The following is a 10,349-nucleotide window of genomic DNA, read 5'->3' as shown; positions in this document are numbered from 1 at the left end:
TGATCATCCATCACTGACTATGATAATGACGAAAGGGATAAGTATAAGCTTAATAGTATACAACTTAGCAAACACATAACGGTCGATGTAGTGCACATTGTTACAAAGATATAACGTCAAGGCCAAGGCCCCACAACACACGTGCGTTAGGATAGCACGGTGTGAATGGCGATCTACAGTGACAGGCAAGTTACTTAAGTTACTTAATTGACAGCAATTTCGAAATCGAATACACTCTTCATCACTCTGCAATTAAATCCTATCAAACAATCATAAATGAAAGCTTACCCTGAATATAATATGTTCTTGTCATGCAAAAGATGGCTCCGTAAAAAGGATGATTAGACCATTCACAAAAAGTTGTAATAGTAGTAGTAGTCGTAACAAATGATTCTCATAAAAAAGTAGCAAAGTAAAATAGATGGCGCTTGTCACCTTTTGCCAAGTCTATCGATAAGGGTTACCACTGTTACATTACATAATCACCATTATCATATACATGTAATCATAAACTACTTTCCTATCTTACATAATGCTACATTCCTACTCCATGTTATCATAAACTACTTACCTATCTTACATAATGATAGCCTACATTCCTAATCCATGTTATCATAAACTACTAACCTATCTAACATATTCATACATTCCAAATCCATGTTATCATCAACTACTTACCTATTTTACATAACCATACATTTTTAATCCATGTTATCATAAACTACTAACCTATCTGACATAGTCATACACTTGCTAATCCATGTTATCATAAACTACTTACCTATCTTACATAACCATACATTTGTAATCCATGTTATCATAAACTACTAACCTATCTTATACATAATGATATTTTAAGTGATATTTCTGCTGCTGGAGATCATTGTTTTTCAATGGGTGACTTTAATTTTGATCTTTGTAACCAGCCGCTAACTATTTCCATAGTAACATCACTGCCTGTGGCTGTGGTTATGCTCCAATTTACTCTCGCAATTATTCTGAACATAATACAGGGGCGTCGGAGCCGGTACGGCAGGTCCGGCGGAAGCCGGACCAATATTCACGGCTCAAAAAAAAAAAAAAAAAAAAGTAGGACTAAGAAAAAAATGGCAAAAAATGATAACATGGCAAATAATGATGACGGCAAGTAGGCTCAATGTGACTACTCTGGCATGGCAGGGGTCTTGTTTCTAGGGAAGTGCCATTTCCTGCAATCTGGGAGGTATATTTTCAAAATCTTCTCCATTACGCTACGCGCCAACCATGGTGGCACGTAGCGTAGTTTGACCTACCAAACGTCCCCCGATAATTATGATAGATGGCCACACTCTGATCTGCCGTACCAATCCTATAATAGCTTCCGACGCCCCTGTGTCTAAATTAAGTTTGTTATTGTCTAAACTAAAGCCTGTTGCTGCTGTTTTACCACGTTGTTGCTCAAACTCACGTTGATGTCTTCCGTTGTCTCAACATACGTCGTTGTCTAAACTTACGTTGTTGCCATCGGCGTTCAATATTGCTCAACCCTGTAATGTAAACCAGAATGCAAAATGCATTGAGGTTTCGATGATCTTCATGCACTAGATTTCTGCTTGTTAGTATAAGCAGAACTAGCTGTTACAATAGAAATGGCCCGAACCAACATTATGATACAATAACACTATGACATGATAAATACAGGTACGTACTGTACGTTACGTACTGTACTGTACGTACTGTACGTACGTGGGTATACACACCTCCACCAAAAGCAATAGGGGACGTGGAGGTCCAAGTCCATTTGGGGTCACTATAGAGGTCAAATTGTGAAAACCTTGTATACACGATAACTCAAAAAGGGAAGGTTGGACGAATCTCATATTTAGTATGTAGTTGTGACACGTTCAGTAAAGGATTTTATTGAGGTCAAAGGTCATTTGGAGTCACCAGACGCCAAATTGTGGACCCCTTGTTTGATAAGCTACCGTATCTCCCACCGCCAGCCTATCAGTTAACATGTGCGATACGTCTCATACGATTAGGAGGCGGCACGGTAAACAACTTTTAAAATGTTATAGGCTATGCCTATACGCTGTGAATGTCGGAAATGAAGTAAAACGAGTGTCTAGACAAAGTACCAGCATAAAAATACTGCCTTTTAATCTGATTTCATTTATCCCCTTCAACCATGTGTAGAGATACGATGAATGTTGGAAATCAAGTAAAACGAGTGTCTATAGACAAAATGCCAGCAACAAACTTATTTGTTTGAACCATTAAATGATGTCTGGATATGTTGTGAATGTCGGCAATCAAGTAAAACGAGTGACAGTAATATTACTAGAGAAAGGTTTTCGTACCGATCGAACACCAATTGCGTTTATTATGACATATATATACTTTTACTATTGTAGTTGTAAAGATGCGATCGTATCACTGCCTGTACTTTGTGAATGTTCTACACAACATACATGGCAGATGCCATCCAGTGCCCTAGCTTCGCTGTCAGTTACAGGGGCGGCCGCCCGACCTTCATTTCGCCTGCCCTGCCACTGTTTCCTCCTCGTCAACTCCGTATATAGTACCTCCATGCTTTGACCTTGCAGCGATTTCACTAACAACCCCAACTCTTCAAATATCCCCGTACATGCAGTGTGCATATCTCGCTAAATTCCACGCAATTGTATTAGGCCTGTTTGAATTTCGGAGTTTCAACTGCACATGCGCAGATCCTGAAAATTTGTGAAGAAAAGATCATATCACCGTACCTACAACACATAACCAAACTCAAAACTCGACTGTATCTTGGATGATTCGTTTCTTGCATAACATGTTAGCGGTCTTTTTGGTCTAAAAATGCGTAACAATGCTGAGCGAACGGTAAACTAGTTCAGTGAGTGTATTGCCTACGTACTTCAATATTGTGCCCTTAGTGTTGCTCACGAAGCGCAGACTAAATCCAACCATATAGCAACTGATCTAACATTTATCCTGGAGGCTTTGCAGTAATTGGAAACAACCAGCTCCACGTAAATTATAGCATTTAAATAACATTTTTACGCAATGTCGGTTAAGTATCTTCAACTTCAATGACTACTTTTGACGATGTATGAATACAGTAGTTTTGAACACGAATGTTGCACCAGAATCATGACTTGAAGCACATGGTCAAAGAAACGGCGAAAATTTATGCAAGTTCGCAACGAAGAAATTATTGTGGTATGAATGCACATTTTACATTATAGCTTTCTATACGGAGAGAGCAAAACATACTGTGAGATGAAAAGTCCTTTTCAGTATCAGAGATGTTGTGGTTGCTTCCCGCAAAATTCATAGATTGTCTAAACTCATAACTTTCTGTGACAAAACAATTATTCAAATATTACGTTAACAATATCGTTAACAACGTCCTCGCATGTAAGTATCGTTAACAACTTGATTTTGCTACAAATTAGGACGTTAAAAATGTTTTCCCCTTCTCGCGTTACATAGTTAAGCCATCATACTTTGCGTTCATTAAGCACTGAAGATGCAAGCATGTTTGCAGACAATGAGTGGACAATGAGTAAGGGACTATTAGCCAAACAAATCGCGGGAAATTTGAGAAAACATCATTGGCTGTATTTAGCATGAAAATCTCTGTATATGTTGCTAGCTCTGCACGCAAGCGGTTGCGGTTGATTGTTATAAACTTTTGTAAAGAAAGAATGATGTTCGTTCACAATGTGTTACAACAGCGGGACTTTAGATATCAACGATAGTGTATACATCAGCGTGAGTTTTGACATCAACGTGAGTTTAGACATCAACCGTATAAGTTTAGATAGCAACGAAAATTTTAGACATCAACGTGGGTTTAGACATCAACCGTACCGGTTTAGAAATCAACGTGAGTTTAGACAAGTTAACGCGCGTTTAGTCATCAACATGACTTTAGACAGCGTAAGTTTAGACATCAACGAACAACAGCAAGATGTTAAAATAGCAGCAATAACTTTGGTTTAGACAGCAACCAACTTAGCTTTAACAACACAATAATGTTGTCCTTTTCGCGTTACATATACAGGGGCGTCGGAAACCAATATTCACGGCGCAAAAAAAAAAGAAAAAAAAGTAGGACTAAGAAAAAAAAATGGCAAAAAATAAAGAACCAAAATGAAACATACTTCAAAAATGTGTTTCAGAAGATTAATCGGGTACAAAAACAGACAAGGGAGAAGTGTCATTTCCTGCAATCTGGGAGGCATTTTTCAAAATTTTCTCCATTACGCTACGCGCCAACCATGATGATGATGATGATGATGATGATGATGATCATGATGATGATGATGATGATGATGATGATGATGATGATGATGATGATGATGATGATGATGATGATGATGATGATGATGATGATGATGATGATGATGATGATGATGATGATCATGATCATGATGATGATGATCATGATGATAATGATGATGATGATCATGATGATGATGATGATCATGATGATGATGATGATGATGATGATGATGATGATGATCATGATGATGATGATGATGATGATGATGATGATGATGACGATGATGATGATGATGATGATGATGATGATGATGATGATGATGATGATGATGATGATGATGATGATGATGATGATGATGATGATGATGATGATCATGATGATGATCATGATCATGATGATGATCATGATGATGATCATGATGATGATGATCATGATGATGATGATGATGATGATGATGATGATGATGATGATGATGATGATGATGATGATGATGATGATGATGATGATGATGATGATGATGATGATGATGATGATGATGATGATGATGATGATGATGATCATGATCATGATCATGATCATGATCATGATCATGATGATGATGATGATGATGATCATGATGATGTTGTCTCTATTCAAGGGCGTAGGAACCGGGGGCTGGGGCGCCAGCCCCGACAGTGAAAACTACTTGTTTGCAAAACGTTATAGTTTTCAGATTTTGTACGGTACTGTTTAGTACATTTGTTTACAACGGTAATGTACAGATATTTGAAGTTTCGTAATGTGATGTCCCCTTCTACGCTTATTAGATTTCCATTAACTAAAGATACTTAATTAATGTCACATGCAAAATAATTTTACCTTATTGGCTAAAGGTTAGCTGAATCATGAAGTTGGTAGTGCAAACTGTAGAATCAATACTATGTTTTACTCGTTTTTTTTTAATAGAATAAGCCCGAAGGAGACGGGGAAAATAAAATAAATAACAATTACAATGATATTGATGATCAACATCAAACATATTGGTAGACTGGTTGCAAGAAATTTATGTGACTAACGTATTGTGCTGTTGTTGAGATGAATATGTTTCCATATTAATCAACACATTCCATATATACACTGCATAGGCGGTATCCGTAATATTAAGCTCAATTGAGTTGTTGTCTGTGTTAACATCATATTTCTAGTGGTTATGCATTTACTTCCATATCACTTCACTTCAATTAGTACATTACTGCATCACCTCAGTATTTTATTCCTGACGTCACTGAACTTGATTCTGGATGGAGTCAATGCGACAAAATAAAGGGAGGAGAATAATAGGCTTCCTTATATCAAATGATCTCGGAACAGACGGTGTGTCAAAGACGAAGATGAAAAAAGAAAATAAATAGGATCTGTCATACAAATAAACCCTATCATGTGTGGCTTATAATAACAAATATTGTAAGTCTTTAGCTGTCATGACTAGATAAAGGTGATTTAATGCATTTCGTTTGAATCATCACGTATACGAGCTGATTATATTAATTACATTTTTTATCACTTGTTATATATATTTAGAAATGTTAGTTTCTTCTGAAACGTCGGTTACATTTTCAGGCTTTCCTGACATGTTAAGGAAGATGAAAAACCGTATAGAGAGCAAACAGATAGCTTAATTTCAGTGAATCTATCTCCATAGTTAGGTTTGTCTAATTCAATGCATCATAGACTTAGAGCAAATATGAATTATGGAACGCAATATATATTTAAGTAGCGTCTGATCTCAAAAGTTTTCAACTTCAATCTTGGTCTTGCTCTTAATGCAGAGTTGACAATCATGTGCACTATTCCCTTGACATAACATTTCTTTCAGTTCAAACTTCCTGGTCAAAATGTCTTTCAGTTTTGATGTTTATTTTTACTTTGTAACGACTCAAGCAAACACTTCAAAGACTGGTCTGGGTAAGAGTTGTACTTGCTTTTATGTAGCATTGCTAAATTAGTTTCAGGAAACGCTTTTCACGATAAAATAATCGAAATTGAAAATTTACATACTTTAAAGGCATTCAGTATCCGCACAAAGCCTACGTGTAATCAGAACATAATATTTGTGTTACTTTGGTATTTACTTTCCCTGAAAAGAGACTTAAGACAAACTGTTAGACATGACATGTCATAATTCATGGAATAACTATTTCTGTGTTGAGAGTATTCATCATTCATGGATAATTTAAACAACCAATGCACACATTTTGTTATTAGCATATTAATCAGAACACATGGAGGAGTTAACAAAGAAGAGATCAATGATCATCTTACTTTATACAGTGGATATACTTATTGTTATCATAAAACGTAAATTAAAATCATGCGAGGATTGGAAAAACAAGTCCTGACTAACGTACTACTGTTGATACATGCACAACTTATTGAACCTATAATATATAGCAACCGTGTTTGTGATGTCGAGAGTAAACTACATAAGAACGTTGTGTATAAACGTATGCATTATCTAAGTTCTCCTGGAGTGTTATCTAAACACTCTCATTGTCGAGATTTGCTTTCTATTCGATATTGTACCTTTTGACTTTGCAACACACGATAGGCTCACTTCACATTATAAACTTGAGTAGGTGTTCAACTTTTATTAGTGTGCAAAGCTTGTTAACTGATGTGAGCAAGACATGCACAGTATTAATATATGGTACCAATTGTATCAATAACATATCAGTTGCAAAGTGTTTAACATACTTTATAATATATATTCAATTTGTAAGTAGTAGCCAAGTAATAAATTGGAATTCATAACTTTACACTATATACTATATATCATTCAGTCTGGCAGTCGGCGATGCGTGGTAGTTCGCATTTGCTTAGTCCCAACAAATGCGACCAAGGGGAAATTAAATCGTTGTCGTCATGTGCGCCAATCAGTCAGTTGTGAGACTGTGGGTCTCACAATAGGTTATTAAAATTGAGGGAAAACGTCATGTAGTTTAATCAGCCACACATGCTCTCCTCGACGAGCACGGTGGGGATAACAAACGGACTATAGTGACCAGAATTAATTACAGGATTGGTCACCCCTGCAGTATGAATTGCAGATATGTTATCTGGTATACCTTCAGGACAACTCGTTCACATATTAGATTTTAAGTGTAGGAAGTCAACGGCTTCCATTCCAATTTTATGCCTATCTCGATGACAATTTTCACCTTTTCTGTAGGTTAAATCATTTGTTGTTAAAGTATATGCAAAGCAGATACACTGACAGACAGTTTTCCCTCGTACACACCAATGATCAATTTGGAACGAAATGCTTTGTTAAACATTATGTTATGTTAGTTTCATGGTGTTCGAATCGTTTGCTGTATTTATAAGTATTACTATATTGTAAGACGCCCGTTCAGCTCCCTAACCCAAATACCGCATTGCACGGACGGATATATTCAGACTTATATCACCAAAGTGACATGTTTATTAAAAGTTTATGATACAAAAGTATAACTTCAGTGATTGACTGTTTCGAGTGTAACGGTAACTTGACAAATAGTACTATGAGTACAGTATTCATAAGAATTAAACCAAAAAAACATAACAAATCAAATACAAACATTAAAGATGAACAATTGTTTTTGAGAGTAATGAATACTCATTTAACAATATCATACTGTTCATCGTCTTGTAAAGGTTCACATGGGGAGAGATAACCACCACTGTCATATGTAAATGAAGATGAATTTATGTTCACGTAGTTCTCCGTGGGAAGAATTCCCGGTAAAATGTCTACGGAAGCATAATACATTTGAATTGTGTCCTTGTTTTGTTGAGAGTTTGTCACATAAACGCGTCTAAGAAGAAACACAACAGCAACACAAACAACAACAATGATGATCACCAAGGTCAAATATATTGCTAGATTGGTTACTTGGAAAGACAGTGGTGAATATGATATATGTGCTGTTGTTGTAATGACTCTATCTCCATAGTAACCAACACATTGTATGTCAACTGAGTAGACGTCACTTCCGGTATCCGTAAAAATAAGTTCAATATATGTATCGCCTTCATTAATATCATATATCCAGTGGCTGGGGATGTTAGTCCAGGTTAGGTTAACTTCACTCACATTACTGGTACAACGTAATACTGCATTCCTAATATCACTAAAGTTTACATTTGATGGATTCGCTGTTACAGAGAACAATGGGTGAAACAGAATAGGTCCGAAGAAGAAAGATCCTCGATAACTCTGATAAGGAGCTGGTAATTGTTGAGAGACATTGCAGACAAAGACACTATTGTTAAATGATGAGTTGAAGTACGATGAGAATGATAGAGTCTTATAGAGAGATGCGGGTGAGAGGATAATGTCCTGGTTGAGCTGCTAGTGACATCATTTATTTCATCTCCATCTCTGATGTAAGTTGACATCATCACTGGTGGGTCTCCTTCCTCCGAAGTACAATTCATCTCACTTTTTAACGAATCTTCAAATATGAATCGAGATGGATATGATGACGAACAAACAGGATTAACATCATTTATCGGATAAAAGCCCACGATAGTGGCAAATAATTGCTGGTCGCACAGACATGTATAAATTATGTCATTTAACTGACGGGTTAGGTTATTTATTGTAAACAGAGAAGTCGATGAATTAATCACTTCAAACTGATAAGTGTCTGAGAACCCATCCTGTAAAACCGAATTTTCAACTATGTGTATAATACCTTTATCGTAGATAGTGATGTCTGTCTTGCTGCTTGTCTTCTGCACACAGTAAATCTTTACCTGACTACCGAAAGGGAAGTACTGCACACCGCTCGTATCTCCATGATCTCGAAATTGTGCATATTTTATCTCCGTTTGAGAAGAATAAGCAATAAAGACAGCAAAGATCTGCATGATGACAGAAATAAGCTTTATTGCCATTTGAAGCTGTATTTTTGTAGCTTTTCATAAATGTGCTAATGTCTTTCTGCGATGTTCGCTTACAATTTTAATCAACTATATAGCTGTAATCAAAGGACGTTATAGCTAAAAATGAGTCTTGAATGGTTACTCTGATGCACTAAATAAAATGTAATTAAGTTCAATACTAGTCTGACCCTTTATGAATGAAAATTGCAGCACATATTTCTCGCAGAGCGGTGGTATAGTACACTGTTAATGCGCTGTTAAGTACGTATATATTTGTACACATAACATTATTATGTAAAATCCTTGTCGATACGCCATGTAAATATTTATGTATCCTTGGTCCAATAAAAACAAGAAATAAATCATATGCGTGGCAGTCTCAAGCACTGAATCCCAGAAGAAACAGCAGTAATGTGCTAGTAAAATCCCTGATCCCTCCGTTCAACACACAATTATTGTGTACTGGATTCATACATTACCACTGGCTTTACGACGGACTCACTGCCTTTGCGTTAAGAAAGGTAATGGCAGTGATAGGTTAGAATAATATACTATAAATTATACTTAAAGGGCGTTTTCGAGAAATTGCGGCAGTTACAATGTATGGAACTTACAACAGCAACTATAAGCCATCGTTTGCAAATCGAGCTCTCGTTCACAGAGCTTTTAGAGCTTCGTTATAAAACACATGCTAGAGCTCCCTGTCAGTGAGGCTCCGCGTCCACCGACCTAACACAGATTTTGTGCATTTTGGTCTTCCATTCAGTCTTGATGGCATCGCGAATAATCAAGCTACTCATTCATTCGTTCGTTCGTTCGTTCCTTCATTCATCATGTATTTGTTTATTCATTCATTCATTCATTCATTCATTCATTCATTCATTCATTCATTCATTCATTTTCAGTAAGTAAACACTTGTACAGAATTAAAATAGAACAGACAAGTGAGTACGTTTACAAGTAATACTTACATGTTTACATACTACTGGTATCTTTTATTGTACCTTTATTGCATGGAAGAGGAGAAAACAGAAGTGTAATACTTATTCAATCGTTTCCTCTACGCTCTCCCAATAATTCTCAGGAAATCAATGGCGCGAGGAAAGAACTTGACAAACAGTAGGCATTAATAACCAAATGAGATCATTGTGAAAATAAAAAAGGATATAACAAAAAG

The sequence above is a fragment of the Apostichopus japonicus genome, chromosome 11, assembly GCF_037975245.1.
Source record: "Apostichopus japonicus isolate 1M-3 chromosome 11, ASM3797524v1, whole genome shotgun sequence".
Classification (NCBI taxonomy): domain Eukaryota; kingdom Metazoa; phylum Echinodermata; class Holothuroidea; order Aspidochirotida; family Stichopodidae; genus Apostichopus; species Apostichopus japonicus.
This window is presented reverse-complemented; position numbering follows the sequence as displayed.